At 35.4% G+C, this 22,686-nt stretch overlaps 1 long non-coding RNA gene across 3 annotated transcripts in view; it reads right to left on the bottom strand.

The window, feature by feature from the left end:
- The window catches only part of LOC103217630 (uncharacterized), a 549,839-nt gene that overhangs the window by 251,974 nt on the left and 275,179 nt on the right, over positions 1–22,686 (bottom strand). The window contains exon 5 of one of the 3 annotated variants that reach the window (XR_012091514.1): positions 4,677–5,688. The exons of the other annotated variants lie outside the window; for them this stretch is intronic. This is a non-coding gene — a long non-coding RNA (uncharacterized lncRNA). Of the gene's footprint in view, positions 1–4,676; positions 5,689–22,686 lie in introns of those variants that run through there. 3 annotated transcript variants of the gene reach the window in all.

Genomic DNA, 22,686 nt, shown 5'->3' with positions numbered 1-22,686 from the left:
GCAATAAGTAATATTTATTCATGGCTGAATAAACATCAACAAATGCAATTCCATTAATTTTACTAAAATTTTTTTACAACCCTTATACTTTTATTAAATTTCTATACATGTTTAAATTTCTTAAAAGTTTATTATTTTCAGGTTGCTTGAATTTGCTACGTAACACTACATATTCTTATGACAATAAAATCCAGAAAAATTGTTTTAGAAAATAAACAATTAACACTTCTTATACTTCTGTATTTGTTGCAGAAAATGATAACGTGTTCAATAAAATAATTATATGCAGTAAAATAAATTTTTTGTGGAAGTGAAATAGAACTATGTGGTCAAAGAAAAAAAAGAACAGTGGAAGATTCCCAGATGCTATGAATGAACATGTTCATGAATATTTTTATATGGATGATGGCAGGGATCAAATTGCCGTTGTATTTTTAATTTCATAGAACACGTTAAAATTGATAAATTTTATTTCAAAATATCTCTATTTATAATGTGCTAAAGTTTATATACCATTTACAACTATTAAAATGAAAACATTTAAATGTCAACCTAACACGTTTACAAGTGAGTTTCTAGTTGTTGAAAATTATGTAAAAGACAATTGAAAAAAAATAAAAAACACTGTCTTGAAACACATATATCCCTGTAACCATCCACCTAGAATTTGGTAAGTCCAGTGGGAAAAGCTTTCCAGTATTCATATTTGTGGACCCATGTTTTAGCTGAGTGGTAGGAATACAGTTATCATTTCATTTCCAAGTGTTGAATAGATATAGTGTCATATTTGAAAGAAGATTATAGGACTTAGAAGATCTAGATATCATAACATCCCAAACAAGCTATAGACAGGATTTTCACTTCTATAATTCTTGGTCTTCATTCATAAAAATCGAGGCACACTAATGGTTACCCTGGAGGAGCTGAATGTCAGCAAAGGCTAAATAATGTACAGCTTAATGGATCGTATTAAGAATTACAAGTTTTATTCGAAAGAATATGTCCATCTGAATAGTCTTTCTAAACATCTAAAGAATGTGTCAAGCATAAAGATTAGTCTATCTCGTTGAAGTACGGAGAAGTAACTGCAGAGAGTAGAGAGGTTAGTGGGGAGGCTAATTAATAGGTTGTCATGTCAGTATAAGTGAGAGGATAAGTCTAGCTTGCACTAGGATGCTGACATCAGAGAAGGAGACAAATAGATTCAAGAGGAATTGGCAGATAAATGTCTCAGAATTTATTGATGAATGCAAATGAGGATAATTTATGGACAGCCAGAATTCTGGTCTGAAGAGCTGGATAGGTGGTGGTGCCGCATAACAGCAGGGATCATTGAGGGATACAGGAGAAACAGGTTTAAGAGTGACGATCATGATTATAATTTTGGTTGGGCTGAGCTGAACCTGTCTTTGAGACGTGGAAGTGAATGTATGAAAGCAATTGGGTGTATCAAGCCAGAGATCAGACACGATGTTCTGATGCTATAGAGGCTGATGAAAAAGTCACTGTTAGTGGAATGCTCTCCTGCTTTCTACTAACAGAGATAAGAACTGAAGTTATTTGCATGGAGTCGGTGGAGGGAGAGAACTTCAGGTGTAGACTCTGAGGATCATTAAGTTGAAAATACTTACTGTGTCATGTGGATAAACACATTATACAGAGTAACAGTGTGCTGAGAGTAATTGCAAACTCTCAACCTCAATCCAGAGGTTGAATGAAGCTGAAAATAGTTTGTTGGAGGCTGGCCTCCATTACCAGGGAACATAGAGAGCTCACATTAATTAGTGTGCATTTTTGAAATTCTAATAGTCTTTCTTGGTTGAGCAGCTAAACAAATCAAAACAAAACAAAAAACCTTATTATTCACTGAAAGTTGCTAAGAGAAGATATGGGTTTACATCTGAATAACCTGAAAATGGATTTATACCTGAATTTCACCTTTCCTAAAAAATGTAATAACCTTTGTGTTTGTGTGTGAAAGTAATGTATAAATTCCTGGAATTAAAACAAACTAACAAAAAGTAAGTAATTCAATCTGGGAAATCAAAAGCTGATGTATATGTGTGTGGATAAGTGTGGAGTGATGGAAGTTAGAAGTAGGGGAGGCGTATGAACTTCCAGTCATATCGATTGAAGGAAAGTTTGGAGGAAAGCTTTGGAGCTCTATTCCTGTCTCTTGATATTAACTTAAGAGGATAATTGCCCTTCCATTCATTATGGAAATCCTAAGCAAGAGGCCAGGTTGCTCAAGGATACTGAGTAAAACTAAGACAGCATAATAACATTAATGTATCAGTGTAGTAAGGAGCTGACACCAACCACACCAGAATAACAAGTTTTCCTTCTGTGAGTTTTCCTTTCCATCCCATTATCCTTCCAGTCTCAAAGATAATGGGGTGGAGCGGAGGAAGCTAAGAAGATATTCTTCTCTCTCAGTCTGGTCCCAGGGAGGAAACACTTTTGATATTTGTATGTATGGGGTCCTCTCTGATACAGTATCTAGAAAAGAGCAAGTAAAGCTGGGGTAGGTATAAAGATTAAATGAACAGCATTGCAGTTGCCACAGTAATGTCAGCCAGTCCCAAAAGGAATTCTAGAGCCCTTTAGAGATATCACTAATTGAGACCAGGGAGTCAGGCCTTTGAATGCTGCAATGACCAATTATTGGACACCAATCACTGGACACAGGGAAAGAGATGGGACAGTTCCCTTAGGTTGAGAACAATTTCTGACAAGGGATGCAAGCATCACTGCCAGTAGCTAAGAAAATAAGAGCCCCCATCCTGAAGGATGACATAAACAGCACCTCATAATAACCACTACATTTTCTTTCAGGTTACTCTTTTCTTTTAAAGAAATGTAAGGTGAGTATTGTCCACTCTACCCAAAAGAATCTACACATTCAATGCAATCCCTGTCAAAATACAAACGACATTCCTCGGAGAAGTATTTTTAAAAATCATAAAATCTGTGTGGAACTACAAAAGGGCCCATGTAGTCAAAGAAATTTTGAGCAAAACAACAAACAAACAAAAAGCTGAAGACATCATACCACCTGATTTCAAAATATACTACAAAGCTATAGTAACCAAAATAAAATGGCATTGGTATAAAAACCAGACACACAGATGAATGGAACAGAAGAGAGAACCTAGAAATAAATCCACGGATTTACAGCCAATTGATTTTTGACAAAAACATCAAGAACATACACTGGGGAAAGGACAGTATATTCAATGAATGGTGCCAGGATATTTGGATATCAATATGCAGAATAGCTAAACGGGGCCCTTTACACAAAATTTAACTTAAAATTATTAAAGACTTAAATGTAAGATGCAAAACTATAAAAATAATAGAAAACAAGTTACGGAAAATTCATCAGGAAATTGGTCTAGGAAAAGATTTCATTGATGAGACCTCAAATGCACAGGCAACAAAAGTTTAAACAGACAGACAAGAATGTATCAAACTAAAACTGCCTGCATAAATAACAAAGGAAACAATCAACGGCGTGAAGAAACTATCTGTAGATTAGAAGAAAATATTTGCAAACTATGCATCTGACAAGGGACTAAGATCCAGAATATATGAGAAATTCAAACAACTCAACAATAACAATGGCAACAACAAAAAACCAATCCATTAAAACACAGGCATTTCTGAGTAGACATTTCTCAAAAAAGACATACAAATGAACAACAAGTATATAAAAAATACTCGTCACAAATCATCAGGGAAATGAAGATTAAAGCCACAATGAGATAACATCTCACTCCAGTTAGAATGGCTACTATCAAAAAGACCCTCCCAAAAAAAAAAATTGTGCAGAGAAAAGCAAAGTCTTACGTACTGTTGATGGGAACATAAATTCGTATATCCATAATGGAGAACAGTAGAGTTTTCTCAAAACACTTAGAATTTCCGTATTATCCAGTAATCTTACTATTGAATATTTATCCAAAACAAAGCAAATCAGCATATCAAAGATGTATCTGAACTCCCATGTTTATTGAAGTGCTATTCACAATGACCAAGATACAGAATCAAACTAAATGTCTATCAACAGATGAATGAATAAAGAAAATGTGGTATATATACACAATGGAATACTATTCAGCCATAAAAAGAATGAAATACTTCCATTTGTGGCAACAGGGATAAGCCTGAAGGAAGTTATATTGAGTAAAGCAAGTCAGGCACGGGACGATATATAATGAATGTTCTCACTCATATGTAAGAACTAGAAGAGGTTGAACCTATAGAAGTGGAGAGAACTGTGGTTACTAGAGGCTTGGAAGTGTAGCGGGTATGGGAGGATAGGGAGAAGTTGGCTAAGCGATACAAAATTATAGCTAGATATGAGGAATAAGTTCTAGTGCTCTATAGCACTGTAAGGAGAATATAGTTAAAAGTAGTTTATTATATATTTTTTGAAAAGCCAGAAGAGAGAAGTTTGAATGTTCCCAAAACTGTTATGAATATGCTAATTATCTTTATTAATCTTGATTACCTTAATTGGATCATTACACATTGTACACATGTATTGAAATATCACTACATGCCACAAATACATATTAGGTTGGTGCAAAAGTAATTGCGGCTTGGGGCTATGAATTGAAAATCATTATAATTAGGCTTGAACATATCTTTATTAATCAAAATAGGAGCCATTATAATCAACACATTTTTGTCAACAAGAAATTAGTCTGTTTATTCCTGTAGCATAAAAATATGTGCTTCAGGATTCAACAAACTCTTGGAAAGCATTTTCTGTATCTTGCTGGTTGTGGAAGCATTTTCCCTGCAAAAAGTTGTTGAGATGCTTGAAGAAGTGGTAGTTGGTTGGAGGGAGATAAGGTGAATGTGGCGGAAGAGGCAAAGCTTTGTAGCCCAATTCGTTCAACTTTTGAAGCGTTGGTTGTGCAACATGTGGTCAGGCATTGTTGTTATGGTGTCAGGCCCTTTATGCTGACCACTGCCGGCTCCAGGTTATGCAGTTTTCGGTGCATCTCATCGATTTTCTGAGCATACTTCTCAGACATAATGGTTTTGCTGGGATTCAGAAAGCTGTGGTAGATGAGACCAGCAGCAGACAACCGAACAGTGACCATGACCTTTTTCTGGTGCAAGTTTGGCTATGGGAAGTGCTTTGGAACTTCTCAGTCCAACCACTGAGCTGGTCATCACCGGTTGTTGTATAAAATCCACTTTTCATCGGACATCACAATCTGATTGAGAAATGGTTAGTTGTTGTTGCATAGAATAAGAGAAGGTGACACTACCAAAAGTCAAAGTTTTGGATTTTCACTCAGCTCATGAGGCACCCACTTATCGAACTTTTTTGCCTTTCCTATTTGCTTCAAATACTGAACCACTGTAGAATGGTGGATGTTGAGTTCCTTGGCAACTTCTCATGTAGTTGTAAAAGGATCAGCTTCGATGATTGCTCTCAACTGGTCATTGTCAACTTCTGATAGCCAGCCACTGTGCACTGTGCTCCCCATCAAGGCTCTTGTCTGCTTTGCAAAATGTCTTGAACCACCACTGCACTGTACGTTCGTTAGAAGTTTCTGGGCCAAATGCACTGTTGAGTTTGCAAGTTGTCTCTGCTGCTTTATGGCCCACTTTGAACTCGAAAAAGAAAATTGCTTGAATTTGCTTTTTGTCTAACATCATTTCCACAGTCTAAAATAAACATAAAACAAACAGCAAGTAATAAGTCATTAGCCAGACTTATTACTAGTCTAGTAAAGCAAAAAAATGCCCATTAAAACACTGTATAACATAACCACATTTATTTAACAATGTATTCCAATATTGAATGACAAATTCCAACAGTAAAAAAGCCGTAATTACGTTTGCACCAACATAATACAATTATTATGTGTCAACTAAAAATAAGTGAGAAAATATGAATAGAATTAACAATAGCTATCCTTTGCAGAAACCAATTCTATTCTATGAACTGTCAAATACGATCAACATGTCCTTCACACCAGCATTCAAATCAAAGGTAGGGAAAAGTTCATTGATGTGTTCTGATAAGAATAAGACTTACAGGTGGATTTGCAAACTTTGGGGAGTCATTCATGATGAGTGTAAACAAAACTTATTATCTTTGATGAGCATTCAAACCAAGATACACAATTCATGAAACATGACTAGCTTTTAAAATTCCCTCATTGGCTGCAATGGCTGTTTCTTTTAAATAAGAAAAGGGACCTGGTGAGATCTGAAACACCTGGGTGACAGTGGCATCAATCAAATGTCTCTTTCATCCATTTCTTTACCCCGATGTAAGAAATCTAGATGCTTGCAAAAAGTTCCCTTTAACAGGATGAACCACGTTTGTCTGTAACGACAGTAATAGTGTATTCAGAAATGCAGGTCCCTAACATTTGTGGGGCTCAGGACAGGAAATCAAATGTAAGCCTACATACCATATGTCTAAATAATTAAAAGTTATAAATCAACCTAAAAACCCACTAAATATATTCTATTCTTCTACATTGACCAATATAGCTTTATAATGATCATTTGCAAATATGTGTAAAGCTACCATTTTCAATCTAAGAACATCTGCAAAATATCAAATACCACTGAACTTTATTATTGTTGTTCATGTCAAGCATCTTGGAGAAGGCCATGTTGTCTGGATTCAGCAAGTTGTTTTCTGATTAAAAGGCAAATGTGCTTTTGCCATTTACAAAGAATTGTATTACGGCTTATGGAAATACATATTGTTTTAGCATTTACCCAAACTGTGACTTTCAAGTTTTGGAAATTACTAGGAAATGCACCAGCTAAAAGTCAAAGGGATTACTGTTAGTTTTATCTCCACTATTTTTACTTCAGTATTAATGATGAAGTCATTGCAAAAGCAAGAAAAGGATGTCAACCAGGGCAAATACAAAACGAGCAGGTATATAATGTTAAAATCCTTCATGGTTTACTTTTGTTTCTATACCTGTAATGGAAATGCTTGCTTTTTCCTAGAAGAATCTCTACCCAGTTTAACTCTAATTTCCCCATGTACCTGTTTTTGTGTTTTATCATCACAATCAAATAAGCAGGGTAAAATAATAAACTTAGATCTTATTTATTAAAATTTATGGACCATTTTTTCACCAGGAAAAGTGAAGAATCTTCTGAACAGCCTTGTGTACATCAGACAAAATATGCATAATGAGGGCAGTAGGTATATTTAAAATTATAGGGTGACACATTGACTTCTTTTAAAGTAAATGAAGAGGGAGGAAAATGTGAGTTTTTAAATATTAAATTCCATCAAAATTCCTGATATCTGATTAAGTACATTCCATTGTTCTTATAGGCAGATACTAATAGCGTGCAAGTAATGTTTAAAATGATTTTTTCTCTTTAGACAATCACATTGTACTCACCCTTCCTAAAGGATTTACTACTTTAAGACCCAATACTCCAATATAAAGAGTACACAGATGTAAGGCCATGTAGAGAAAAGTTAAAAGTAAAAACTACAGAATCTGGTACAGCTGGGGATAATTAGCAAAAACCAAGTTTTTGCCAGAAATAAAAGGAAGTTGGGTAGACAAATTTTTCTTTAGCCAGGTTTTGGAAGATTCATGGAAAGAGAACATATTTACAACCCCACCCCTTCTCTTCTATTCCATAGAATCTAGCAGAAAAAAAAAAAAACTCCATCATATAACACTTCTTAAAATCACCTAACAGTTATACTCATAATTCAACTGAGAATTTTTAAAGAAACTTGGTTGATTCTAATAACATTTGAAAAATCTATCAATTTTGAAGTTCTCTATGTCTTCTTTAACCAATCCTGAAGCTTAAACATGCTGTTTGGAGACCCAGAGCAGTCCTTCCAAATGTCTGTATCATTTGTAACCTTTTATTTTCTGTACTTGAATGCTAGTGTCTGATAGTGGAAGATTACTATTTTACAAATACTATTTCACATATTTTCCTCTAGAAGCAAATCTTCCTCTGGGTTATGAATTTAATGACATGATGTTGCATTCATAAAACCAAACTTTCTAGCAAAATTTCATTCAATTTAATAAACAGTAATCAGCATCTGCTGTGTGTCAAATAGTTATGTGGGGATACAAATCTTTCTACCTAAGATTCAGTTTCTAGCCTCGAGTCCCTTGCAGCCTAGTTAAGTAAGAAGACACAGACTGTGTTTCCCCTTGATGATTAAAATGTTCCATGGGCTGGGAATTCTGTGCACTAGATGTTGTCTGCACTTGATTTCTATCATTCAACAGGATATTTTTTTTAAATTGGCGAGCTGAAAATACTTCCAATTGTATATTTCATTTCTGCTCTCATTGCAAAAGTATGCAATCAATGAGGAAATTAATCATAATGAGGAAACTGAATATAATGACATAGCTATAAATTTTTATAAAAATATATTTTTTAAATATTTAGGTGCTTCAAATGAAGTTACATCCAATAGTTCTAGGAATGACAGAAAACTGGATTTGTTCTTGTGAAGCCAATTTAGACATATGTTGACTTAAATTTACTTTTTATTTAATCCATGTGCTACTCCTTAAATTATCAACATACATCAACTCAAAAGGATAAGACTGCATTAATTTATGATGTCTGGGTCAAGAGCTTGGTCTTTGCTTTTCTGTCAAGCTGGAGCCATCACATGAATATTCACACTTTAAAATTCATAAAAGGACATTCTCACAGGTTCACTGGAGCTTAATGAGTAGTTAATATATCTGCACCGAAGTGACAGGAAATGTAAGTTTTATGTAATGCTTCCATTTTGGATTTTGCTTTCTTTCTTGACATCCTTCCCTTCCATATACAGTTACCTCTTTTACTTCTAAACATTTCCTGTTATTTTCCAGTACAATCTTCCTGCAACTTTTTAATGTTGACGTTAAGCCTAGGCCCGATGTATGTTCTTTGCTTAATCTTTAAGGATCAGGTGAAGAATAAACAAGGATTTATAAAATGTTGAATTCGTGAACTGATTTGATATGACCTCAAGGCAGTTAAACTTTCTCTCTACTTAAGTAATTTAACACAGGAGCTGAAACAATTCTCTAAATCTATACCTACCATATTGCAGAATATTTGCAACAAGCATTTTAATACCCAACCTAATTTTTATAATTTTCTGAAGACCTTTTGTATAGAACACTCTTGATAATAGGTCTAATAAAATTGCCTTATGGAAAAAAATCATTATTATTTTTACTCCAGCAGTGATAGTGGAAACAGACTCCATTACAATTTACTTTCTTGAAAATGTTAAAAAAAGAAAGACATACATATCATTAATATTCCCTAAAGAAGATATTTGAATCTAATTACAAGGGTGTTCAAAAATCATATAACAATTAGTTTAGAGCAATTGATTTTCTCTTCAACGAACATCTTGAAAGCATTTTCTTTGTGTGAAGAAACTTAGAAGTTTCAAAACCAAAATGGTAAAATCTAAATACACTTTTATTTCAGTAAATTAAAATTATGATTTAAGAATATTTATTCCTTGATATGTCTCTATTGTATTCTGTAATCAAAACTCTAGAACAAAAATAAAGTGTCTCTCATTCTAGTTTCCAAACAGGATGACAACTGACACTTAACATTTTTTTATTTAAAGTCCTGTTGTAGAACATTCCACTATATGGAACACTGCTTACCACTGGGAAAATTCTTTCCTCTTTAATGCAGGAAGTGTTCAACCCTGATACATGCATGGCAAAGACATCCAGGTTGCACAATTGTCTAAACTCCCTGCCAATTACTTGGACAAGGACTCCCAAAAACTTTACACGCTCCTATGGAACTTGGCTTCTGCTATGCTCTTTAAAACAACATAGTCCTAACTAACTGCATTCCAGTGCTAAAGAACAACCCTGACTCCAGATAATCAGTCACTGAGGTCCTTGCCTTTTCACCACCATTTGTTTAAAACAGGGACCCTGTGTCTTTTTAGCTCCTCTTTTTGTCAGAGGCACATTCCAGATGAACACCACTCTTGCCCTTCCTCTCATGGGTCTTTAACCTTTCTGTGTGTTTCTCTCTCTGCCTAGGATGGCTATTTCTACCAATCACGTTAAAGTGACTAACAGAATGTTTAAATTTCTTCAATGTAAATGATAGCTTATGGACAGCAACTATTAATGGGCATTTTGTCTTTTTGTTTCTGGGTTTTTGTTGTTTTTCATTAATTAATTTTATTTTACCTTATTTCTTTTTAGAAGCACTGTCTCACTTGTCACACAAGTTGGAGAGCAGTGGCACGATCATAGATTACTGCCATCTAGACCTCCTGGCTCAAGCTATTCTTCCACTTCTGCCTCCCAAAGTGCTAGGATTAAATGCATGAGCCACCACACCTGGCCAAATATTTAGCTTTTTTAAAAAAGGAGTTGGTCATTATTTGTAGAGAAATCTGCCCATTCCCTTAGTAAAATCAGCCAGGTCAGTGACTGGTTCAGGGATTAAAATAAATAATTTGTAGTTGTGTTACAACAGATACTATTTTTCCATGGTTGGCAATGGTAAACAACTCCCTTTAAGGTGAAATAATTAGAAATAGAAACTTCGAGCACCCTGCCACAGTAAAATGTGGCCCTCTGTGGTAAATTAAAGATGGCCACAGATATTTTCCTATGTTTTATATTGAGAGGTGAAGTCTAATTCCCCTCTCCTTGAATTTGTGCTGGCCTTAATGATCTGTCCAATAGAAAGCATGAGGGATGACATTCTTAGACTTCTCAGGCTAGCTCAGAAGAAGTCTCATAGCTTCCACTAGACTTATTAGAATGTTGGTTCTCAGATCATTGAGATACCATGTAAGAAGTTAGACTATCCTAAGAAACCACAGGAAGACCCTGAGAAGACCTGAAGCGAGAGAGAGACACAGCTATCCAACAAGCCTCAGCTGTTTCAGGCCCTAAGGATTTGAGTCACCCTAGCTGAGATTTCCAAATGTTGGGATCAGGTACATGTTATCTTTACTGAGCTCTGCCCAAATTGTAGATTCATAAGCAAAATCAATAATTGTTGTTATTTTAATCCATTAAGGTTTTATTTCTCAGGGGAGAAGTGTTACTCAGCAATAGTTAACTGGAACATCTTCCATTATTATTGGTTGTATGAGTTTGAAATCATGAAAATTGTTGGAGAGTTTCCTTATCAAATCTTTCCTATATAGTGATATAGTTGGAGTCACCACGAGACCGAATTTTGAAGCAGGTAAAACTTATCTTTTATGCCCTCTATTTTAAATCTCTCTCTCTCTCTCTCTCTCTCTCTCTCTCTCTCTCCATATATATATGTATTCTCCACCTATGGCATTTCCTACCAACTGAGCAGCTTAACAGAGACCCAAAGCTCCTCAAGGACTGATTCTCACTGCTTTTTCCAAATAAACCCTGTTAGAAAGTACAATTTTAAATGTATCTAATTTCATCTGTTTTTTGTTGTGACTGATCATTCCTACTTGGTTGTTTATTTTAGAATTACTTCTTCCTTCTACAAATATCATTTTCTCCTCTCACTCTCTCTACATCAGTTCTGAAATAGGTAATTACTAGATCACATCTGTTTATCCTAAATTCACTCAGGCCACTCTCTACATTGCATCCAGGAGTCTTTCCTGAAATATAACTATTAACACTATAACACTGCTTTGTAACCCTCCCCTTCACACGTCATGTATAACACATGCACATAGGCGCGTGCATGCACACACACACACTTCTTTAGAAAAGAGACTAAATTCTTTAAAATATTTTACATATGACTTGGTGTGGTGGCTCACGCCTGTAATCTCAGCATTTTGGGAGGCCAAGGAGGGTGGATCATGAGGTCAGGCGTTCAAGACCAGCCTGGCCAACATAGTGAAACCCTGTCTCAACTAAAAATACTAAAAAATAGCTGGGTGTGGTGGCGGGCACCTGTAATCCCAGCTACTTGGGAGGCTGAGGCAGCAGAATTGCTTGAACCTGGGAGGCGGAGGTTGCAGTGAGCTGAGATGGTGCCACTGAACTCCAGCCTAGGCAACAATGCAAGACTCTGTCTCAAAAAAAAAAAGGAAAAGGAAAAAAGAAAAAAAAGAAAAAAAAATGTACATAGTCCTTAAAATTTGTCTTTGATTTTTGCTTCAGTCTTATTATTTTCTCACCATTACCCTAAACTCAACTGGAGTTCTAATTCCAAGAAACATTCATAGCCCCTTGATGTGTTCACTGTCATTTCCAGGTCTCTGAAAATGTTTCTTTCATGAGTTTCTCCGCTCTATGGAACTCACTGAATCTCTCTGCCTTTTCTTATACCTTCAAACTTCCAATTGTCCCACTGTCCCTCAGTCAAAACGACAATTGTGATAAAGACTTACTGGAGTCATCTCTCTTAATATTAATTATATAATCTTTCTACTTAATCCCTTGGAAAAGATAGATATCCCCACAATATCTCTAATAGTATTATTTGGTTTTCAGTGTATCATAAATATCTAAGTGCCAGTAGAGTGACTTATTCACAATCCTTTGTAATTCCAGTGACCTGAATAGAAGAGGAAACAAGTCTGTTAGATGGATAAATATATAAGCGTATGATTATTTTTGTGCGCTCATGTTGAACTATGTATTTAATATACAAGAAATACTATTTTAATATCAAAACTATTACTATTATATTAATATTATTACTATAGCTACTTTTAATCTTAAATTGAAAGATTTCAAAATGCGTTTTTGTAGGACTACTTCCTAATTCTTTCTCTTTGGGTAAAAGCACACAAAAGTTTTCCAGTTTTACCATGGGCTCACATGTTTTTATAACATTTCTGTAAAATATCACTCTAACTAGACTACTTGTTTATGTAGTAGTATAGCAGCTTCCCTTTAAGGAATGTATAAGAATTATATATTGCTATTAACAAATTAATAAGATTTTTGTTTTTCCTAGCATTTATAGAGCCCTAGATGACCATTGGGAAATTCCTTCAAATAGTACTCTAAAATATGCTTCAGTAAAGTGACTCTTGTCAGTGGCAATAAAGCAGGTCATTGTTTATGATTATTACCAAAGTTTTTACATTTCATTGAATTATCTTACCATCAGAAACAACTTATCAAAACACAGCAATACCTGCTGAAATACACTTTTTTAATCTATTAATTCATAAGTTGTATAAAATGGTGCATCTATTTTGTAATTTTAGATTAATACAACCATAACCATTGGTTTATTTCTAAAAACAAAAAATTCTTATTATGTTTTTTTAAAAAAATTTATTATTTCTTAAAATAGCATGTATTTTTTAATGTAGTCTGTTGAGCGCATTTCATGTTTAAAATATTAGATTTCTAAAAGAGATATTGAGCTAAGTGAAACTATTGCCTGGAGGAAAATGGGGAGAGAAAATGGAAAAGCAAGTAGAGGTACTAACATGAACCAGGAAAAGCTGAATCATATCTACCTGCAAATGACCTGAGTATCACAAGTGTTCCTCGGTTAGAAAGCAGGACATTGATAGGGTATCCTATCAAGATGGAAAAGGAGAGCATCTGAACCACAAGTTTCTCACACAGCTGTTGACAAAGGTTTGAGCAATAAAGCTTTACTCCAGAGGAAGGCCTCAACCTTCATGAATGGCTCCAAAATGAAAATAAGCATATAAATCAGCATAGAAGATTAGGTGTCAAAGCCAAGTTTCGCCAAAGTTAATGACTGCATTTAAATGTGGCTATTGAATGTGTTCTTGACAAATGAAAAAGAATACTCTGAATTTTTAAAAATGGGTATAAATAGATGCTTTTCCTAAGAGCTAATCTGTATCTAGAGAGAAGACAGAATCAGAATGTGGCAGAAACAGAAATCTCTCTACAGTCCCAATAAGTGAATTTTATTTAAAAAATTTTTTTTTCTTTTCTTTTCTTTTTTTCTTTTTTTTTTTTTTTTTCTTTTTTTCTTTTTTTTTTTGAGACAGAGTTTTGCTCTGTTACCCAGGCTGGAGTGCAATGGCATCGTATCAGTGCACTGCAACCTCTGCCTCCCAGGTTCAAGCGATTCTCCTGCCTCAGCCTTCTGAGTAGCTGGGATTACAGGCGCCTGCCACCACACCCAGCTAATTTTTGTATCTTTAGTAGAGACCGGATTTCTCACTGTTGGCCAAGCTGGTCTCAAACTCCTGACCTCAGGTGATCTGCCTGCCTTGGCCTCCCCAAATGCTGGGATTATAGGCATGAGCCACTGTGCCTGGCCCAAATAAGTAAATTTTAAATCACTCTCAAAGCAACCTACTGGAATGACATTATCAAACATCCATCAGGCACACTTAAGATGAGAGATGTGAAAAGAGACAGCATGCTGATAACTCATCAGCTCTCAATATAATTAGATTTTGGTTAAACTGTAATAAGAACATTGTACTGCATTAATTCAGCTTTATTTTCTTTTTTCTTATGTCTTCAGTAGGAATTTATTTCGAAAAAGCTGTACACAGCTTGCTCGTAGGTATTAGAGAATCACTGTGGTCAGAGGTTATAGGAGGCAAAGAAATTCCCATTCTAGATGCAGAAAAGCCTGCAAACTGAGCAAGATATAGGTAAATGCAAGATACCAAAAACAGGTCTAGGAGTGGACGGTGACCCCTTTCTACATGTTATTCAGCTACTGCAATATATGTTAATCAAGCTGAATAATATACATCATTCAAACCTACTAAACATCAAGCTACAATGAATGACACTGTGAATATATTTTTCATTGCTCCTCTAATTATGTCTTTAATATCGATTTTGACGAATGGAACTAGAGAGGGCATAAAAATATCTGTATTGCTCTTGAGACATACCCTGTGCCAACCAGGGCATCACTCATGTAATAAACCTTTAACAAGTGTCTGTTGAATGAGTAACTGAGTGGTACAAATTAGTTGCAATGCTGTGGTAATTACACATCAATCACTAGCATATTCACTTTCCTAAGTGCCGATAGACTAATAATAGGTATTTCAAATTTCACATGTCCAAAACTGATTTCCTTTTTTTCTCAATCATAATATTATCCTCCTGCATACTTTCCCATTTCAATCATAAACATCTCTATCCTCTCTGTTTCTCAGGTTCTACCTTCGAAATAGATATTTATAGAACCAGTTCCTTCTCACCACCTGCACTGTTACCATTGTGTTCCAAGTCTCCATCACCTCTCACTAAGATTATTTCCATAGCTTCTTGGCTGGCCTTTACTTCCATCCTGTGCCATCTACTTTTGGCATAGCCACCCAATGTGTTCCTCAAAAAACCTAATTCAGATCATGGCTTTCCTCTCTCTTAAGCCTCCACTGGCTGCCTTACAATGGCCTTCAGTGCCATAGATGATTTACTCTTGAGCTACATGACTAAGTAACATTATCAAATATCCATCAAGCGAAGTTAAGATGAGAGAAATGAAAAGAGGCAGGATACTCTGTAACTCAACTGCTCTCAATATAATTAGATTTTGATTGAAATACAATGAGAAAATTGTATTCTGTTAACTTGGATTTCCCTTTTTCTTCTGCTCAGACTACGTCTTATTACTCCTCCCTTTGCTTATTCTTCTAGAAACACACTGGCTTGTGAACCATTTCTTAACCATGCCAGGTATGCTTCCAACCCATACTTGCTGTTTTCTTTTGTGTGGAACCATTCTTCCCATCATTATTACCATGGCTCATTTCCTCATTTCCTTCAGGACTTATTTGACTTACTACTTAAGTTTTCCATTTTCTAGCATTCCTGATATTCTTTTCCTGTTTTATTTTTTTCTATAGCAGTTACAACCATCTAGTGGATTTTAATATACATCTCCCCTCACCCATGACAGAAAGAAAACTACAGGAAGACAGGTATGTTTGTTAATTTTGTTTACTACTATACCTCCAGAACCTAGAACAATGTCTAACACATAAGAGACACTCAATGAGGCTGGATGCGGTGGCTCACGCCTGTAATCCTCGCACTTTGGGAGGCTAAGGTGGGCGGATCACAAGATCAAGGGATCAATACCCTCCTGGCCAACATGGTGAAACCCCGTCTCTACTAAAAATACAAAAATTAGCCAGGCCTGGTGGCACGTGCCTGTAGTCTCAGCTACTGGGGAGGCTGAGGCAGGAGAATCACCTGAACCTGGGAGTTGGAGGTTGCAGTGAGCCGAGATTGTTCCACTATGCTCCAGGCTGGTGACAGAGCAAGACTTCGTCTCAAAAAAACAAAAAAGGATACACAATGAGTATTTGTTAGATGAATGCATGAATGTCAGGAAAGCCTAATCGCCATTACTCATTCTATTGCTATATATAAGGCAATGACAATTTCTTTGGCTCATCCAGAAAGCTTTAGCAAGACTGTAACAATCCCCAGAGAAGAATTCATGAACTCCATACTGCCTTACAAAATCCTTTTCTTGGCTTCTCCTTCTTTTTTATCACTCCTCTTTTGCTTTTCTCTTCCCTATGCTACCCCCTAATAAAATTCCTTGCTTGAATTCTGTCCAATGCAAGGCTCACAAAAATAAGTTAAACAGATCTTTCCAGACAACTAGTGTTTTCTACTATCCTAGAATTTCACTGCAATACAGTGTATTTCTATCACACTACCTTTGAATGAAATCTTTATCCTCCTGCAGACTCCTGAATACTCAAAAAGTCATCTTCTGTATAAGTATGTCTGCTTTGAGTAGACATAAATGACCAGCCTCTGTGACTATTTTCTTTTTAACAATAAAAGAAGAAACAAATGCAATGGACAATTATTAGACAATGGACAATTGATTACAATTAAACAATGGACAATGTATTTAAAAAAAGTTTGCTTGCTAACTGAGTAATTCTATGACACACAGTTTTCATCTCATTTTATTATGTTAAAAAATAGAACAACACGATAACACAGTAAAACCCTGTTTTGAGGCATCATTATAGTATAACTATGGATTTAGTTATACGGCCCACTACCTCATATCCCTGATGTATCATATAGCTCAGCATATTACACAATCCGTCAAGGGTAAAAATTATTTTTCCCAATTTAGGCTTAATTATATATTGAATATGCCACTGAAAAAAGTTCCCCTACCATCATCTCTTCTCAGCATAAGGGGGACAGTGTCTGTACATTGAGAAGTTATTGGTATTGCTATTATTTTCAGCAACCTATCATCATGCACCCTCAGAGGTGAAAACGTAAGTTGACAGAGATGACAAGGGACCCTTCCATGTACAGAAAGAGCAGAGTGTCTGTGGAGCTACATATACTCAAGAGCTAAGAATTACTTCAAGAGAATCCAATATGTACTGGCCGGGCGCGGTGGCTCACGCCTGTAATCCCAGCACTTTGGGAGGCCGAGGTAGGCGGATCACAAGGTCAGGAGATCGAGACCACGGTGAAACCCCGTCTCTACTAAAAATACAAAAAAATAGCCGGGCACAGTGGCGGGCGCCTGTAGTCCCAACTACTCGGGAGGCTGAGGCAGGAGAATGGCGGGAACCCGGGAGGCGGAGCTTGCAGTGAGTCGAGATCGCGCCACTGCCCTCCAGCCTGGGCAACACAGCGAGACTCTGTCTCAAAAAAAAAAAGATAAAATTAAAAAAAAAAAAAAAAGAGAGAATCCAATATGTACTAAGCAAAATTTAAAACTGAACTGTTCACTGCAGTGTCAACAGTTGTAAAGTAATGTCCCCCATATTCGTCCATTTTTTATGCTGCTGATAAAGGCAAACCTGAGACTAGGCAACTTACAAAAGAAAAAGGTTTAACTGGACTCACAGTTCCATGTGGCTGGGGAGGTCTCACAATCATGGTGGAAAATAAGGAGGAGCAAGTCACATCTTACACAGATGGCGGCAAGCAAAAAAGAGAGCTTATGCAGAGAAACTCTCATTTTAAAAAACCACCAGATTTCGTGAGACTCATTCACTATCAGGAGAACAGTGCAGGAAAGACCCGCCTCCATAAGTCAATCACCTCCCACCGGGTTCCTCCCAGGACATGTGGGAATTGTGGGGGTTACAAGTCAAGATGAGATTTAGGTGAGAACACAACCAAACCATATCATCCTGTAAAGAATAATAATATCAGTAATAACAGCAAAAATATATAGTAATGATAGCATAGTAATACATGACATTAAATTAGCACTGCTATGTGCCACTGATCTAATTATTTTACTCACAATAATCCATTACAGAAATAATTCTTTGCAGGATCTGAATTTTAGGGGAATACATGTCATGAAATCTGAGGATTTTTTAAAGATTACCATGTTCCCATTAGGCAAGGGAACACTCATTGTTGTTCTTGTCTTTGCCTTCACCTAAGAAAATAATGAAGGGTGGCAAATAAGGATAAGAAGAAATTCATTTATTTATTTATTTTCCTGAAATACAAATGAAAGGTCCACAATAGAAGTTAGGAAGAGAAAAAAAGAGGGGAAGGGTAAATATTTCAAGGACATAGATAACTAATGAGCTAATAAGCACTGAATCACTACTACATGCCAGGCATTGTATTAAGCATGCTACAGGTATTTCATTCAATCATTATAATGCCAAGTGAGGTAAGGATCCATTATCCTCTTCATAGTGAAGAGAAAAAGAAGCAGTTAAATATCTTAACTAAGGTCACACAGCTAATAATAAGTGGTAGAACCAAAACCATAATCTTGTCAGTCTGACTTCAGCACATGACTCTTAGCTCTCAGGCATATACTACGAGCATTTTTAACCTTTTAATTTAAAATATTTTTATTTTTTATGTGTTTCCCTATGGTATTGAGCAGTAAAGCTTTACAGTAAAAAGAGACTAGGTGGTTTTCCTTTAGGGCAACTAGGAAGTAGGGAAACAGCATTCCATTTCCACTGTCTACTTTGTAGAGCGAGACCAGACAACAGATGACAGTAGAAAAGAAGAAAACAAAACAGCATCATGTTTCTAAAGACCTGTTATAAGTGGATAAACAAAGGAAAAAGCAAGAAAAAAGGATAAAGTTTTCCTGCTTTGTTTTTTCTCTTTTATTTATTTTGTTGAAATTCCGAAACTTATCCTATTTTGAGTATTATTACTTGCACTTGAAAACATTACATAGATGATCTTTTGGAAGATTAAGACTATGAGTATACAGTATAGCCACATAAGATGAATTAAATCCCTTATTTGTAACCATGAAAGAAACTATGTTTTTATTTTCTTTTTTTGTCACCAACTCAAAATGCAAATACACACACTCATACACTTAAATTTAGTAAAGAGAAAACAATGATAAGAATGGATTGCAGCTCAAATATCTACACATTTCTCATGACCTTAAATAATTTGTGAGCACAAAAGTATACTAGTACTTGGTTACACTTCAGGAAATATTTAAAAATGTTTATTAACAGTGATTTATTAATATTTCAGAACAGAAGATAATTGAATGTGTTATAGATTCTATTTATTTTCTATTAAATCCAAATCAGATGTATTTTCCATGAAAACTAGGTCTTACACCATATTTGAATTTAAATCCTGGGATCATATTAATGCAGAAATTACAAGTGTGTCATTTAGCACATAATTTCCCCAAATGGAGACATTTTGCTGAATAACAAACTGCTAAATTGAAGGTACAGCATATGATAAAAGCAATTGGAGTCAAATTTTCCCCCAATGAAATCAAACAACAAATTGTGTTGATTTAATTGTGAACTTATGGATTATAACATGAAGGAATGAATTTTTCACTTTCCTGTTACACCATTGCCTTTATTTCCAATCCAGAATTATAGAGGAGTTGTAAGGCAATTAAGGGTGTTACACAGGGCTTTTGGGTGCAGCACTGGAATTTTAAAACAGGTTTAATGGCAATTTTTGATAAGTAATATACTGTAATATACCTTTTAAACTCTACAAGGACTTTAAAATCTTTTATGGAAAATTCTCAAGTTTCCATAATAAAAAAAAGCTCTGCTTTCTTTGGGGAATATTTTTGGGAAAAATAACTCAGTTCAATTCTCATGGAAAAAATACCTAAATAGTAGTATTGCTGTTCAAATTTTGTCACATTTCTTTTTGTGGGTCTTTTGAAGTAAATGAACAGGTTTATGTAAACATTATGATTTGGCTTCTTCTAGATGTTAGAAAGAAGCAGTGTGTAAGTAGTGACGTACTTGGGCTTTACGTAAAGAAATTGTGCCATTTTTTCAAGCCAGATATAGCTTCTGTATCAACAAATGGAACACAAATCTTTAGTCTAGGACTTAGAGTAGGGGGAAAAATGGAAAAAACAACTATATCACTTAAATGAAGTCTTTGTATCTTAGGTTTGTTTACCAGAGTGTTATATATATCTAATGCTACTAAAATTATGATGTTATCATATATTCAAGTTAATTCAATAAGTGATGGTTATCTGTAGTAATCATAGAGAAAGGAACTATTACTATTAGGGACCTGTGGGTACAGGACCCTAATAGTAAGTTAGAGTAGAGATAAGTATCTGAGCAGCCCATTCTGGTTTCCTGTGAAATAGCAGGTATGCGCCACATATTTGCTAAGCACACCAAGGTGTAAGAATGATACACATTGAGAAGTTTGAACATTATTACATCTTTACAGCAGTTACGAAAACTGTTAAATGAAGGTTCTTATGGCGCACTTAGAAATCACTCTTTAATCCAATATGTGATTTTCATTTCAATTAAGCTTCCACCCACATATACTAATATCTTCTTAACTTTCTGTATAATTCCTTGGCCTTTTAATATAGTATCTTAGGTTATGTTAGTCTTTACTTTCTATCTGTTTACGTATAGGACACATTCAGTTACCTGTTAGTAACACCACAAACCTTTGTGCAGACACTTGGAATCTATTCTTAATTGTTTTCAGTTGATTTTCCCGGAGTCAGCTATACAAGAAAGAGCCACTGTAATTAATGCAGCTGATTCCTATGGTGAGCTGCTAACATCGGTCTGTTTGAAAGTCTCTTTTTGTGCATTTACACACAATTTCTTAAGCAATGATGACAGCAGTACCCTAAGGATTAAAAAAGAAGAAGGAAAGAAAGAAAAGGCAATAGTATGTAGAAAAGCCAGGTCGAGTTTATTCCATGGCATAGTCATTTTTAAAGCAGGTAGTTTTTGAGAGGAAGGGTTTTGTTGTTGATGATGATGATTTGTTTGCTTGTTTGGAGAAACCAACAAAGTAGAACTCCAAAGTCCATCTTTTAGCAGTCTGCCTCAGGGTTTTCAATTCAGACACCATGTATATGGGCTGACACTTTCCAGATCATTGAATGCAAACCATTAAAAAGAACTGTAAGTAGCCAGGAAATAAGAAAACATTTTATGGCTCTCTAGAAGACAGATTGGGTGTCTGCTTCTGCATGCCCTTTTCTTTTCTTTCTTTCTTTCTTTTTTTTTCCCTTAATCTCTAGGATAATGCTGACATCATTGCTTAAAGGTCTGAATGTGACTGAGAATAATCATTTCACACAAAATATCCCCAACGGGCCTGTCATCTGGCAAACAGCTAGGAATATCTTTTGACATCTTGCTTTGCAGAACAGCAATAATCTCTCACCACCCATCAATTCCACATGTCTCATCCCCTACCCCTGGTGATTCTTGGCAATCAGCAGCCAGTGCCTGTGTAATAGCACTTCTGCCTGCTTCTAGTGTAGCGCTTCAAGCTGTCCTGTTTCTCAGAGAGCAGACACATTGCCTGAAATGAAATCTTAGAGGTACTGTCCACATCCTGTCAGTAGACAAAGGAATCTGAACCACTCAGACTGAAAATAAGGTGCAAGCGGTTATAATATAGATCCTCTTTCCTCGGGTACTTGCATACATGCTCCTTTGGCATATGTTTACCTCTATAAAAAATTAAGTTGTAAAATACATTAATGACATCATTGAGTTAGATAAAGAGGAGCAACGAAAACAAAGGAGTTTCACATGATACATTTTGAATTTAGCAAAATAAAGTTTTACTAGGAAACATTAATCAAATGTAGATGAAAATCAAATTCATTCCATATTTCTCCCCAGGAAATAATGATTACTAAGTGAGTGAGCTTTGAATTCAAACAAACTTTGGTTAATGAGGAAAATAAAAGCTTTGACTGTAGGTAATGGTCTTGACATATATTTTTACCCTCATTTCTGGAATAACTCTTGCCTCATGATTCATTGGGTGAATAGTTGCATAATGGTGAGGAGATTGTGTGTATATTTTGAAGACTTTCATTTTCTTTTGTCTTCCCTGATTAGTCATGTCCATTTTCCAGCTAGCTCTAAAACTCACATCCTAGTTGCTCATTAGTTTAGTTTAGTGAAAAATGATTTAAAAATTATTATTCTACCTTTAAAAAATCTAATAGCCATTATGATCGAAGGATAAAACCACTAAACATTATATTTAAGAAACATAAAAATCATATTTAATATAGTGGGAAATATTTCAAACTGGAAATGGCATAGATGAGAGATTTGTTTAAAACTTATATTTATTATGAAAGTACAAATGCCAAGCAGCAAAAATTGTTTAAAAGTCAGTTTAAAAGTCATATACACAGATATATTCCAAACACTGTTGCCAACTGATATGCCTTGGATCTGCCCAAATCTCATTTTGAAGAAAAATTCTTTGATAATTACATAGCAAATTTCATAAA

Source organism: Chlorocebus sabaeus, chromosome 2, assembly GCF_047675955.1.
Source record: "Chlorocebus sabaeus isolate Y175 chromosome 2, mChlSab1.0.hap1, whole genome shotgun sequence".
NCBI lineage: Eukaryota > Metazoa > Chordata > Mammalia > Primates > Cercopithecidae > Chlorocebus > Chlorocebus sabaeus.
The sequence above is the reverse complement of the archived record's forward strand: the minus strand, read 5'-3'. Positions and strand labels throughout refer to the sequence as shown.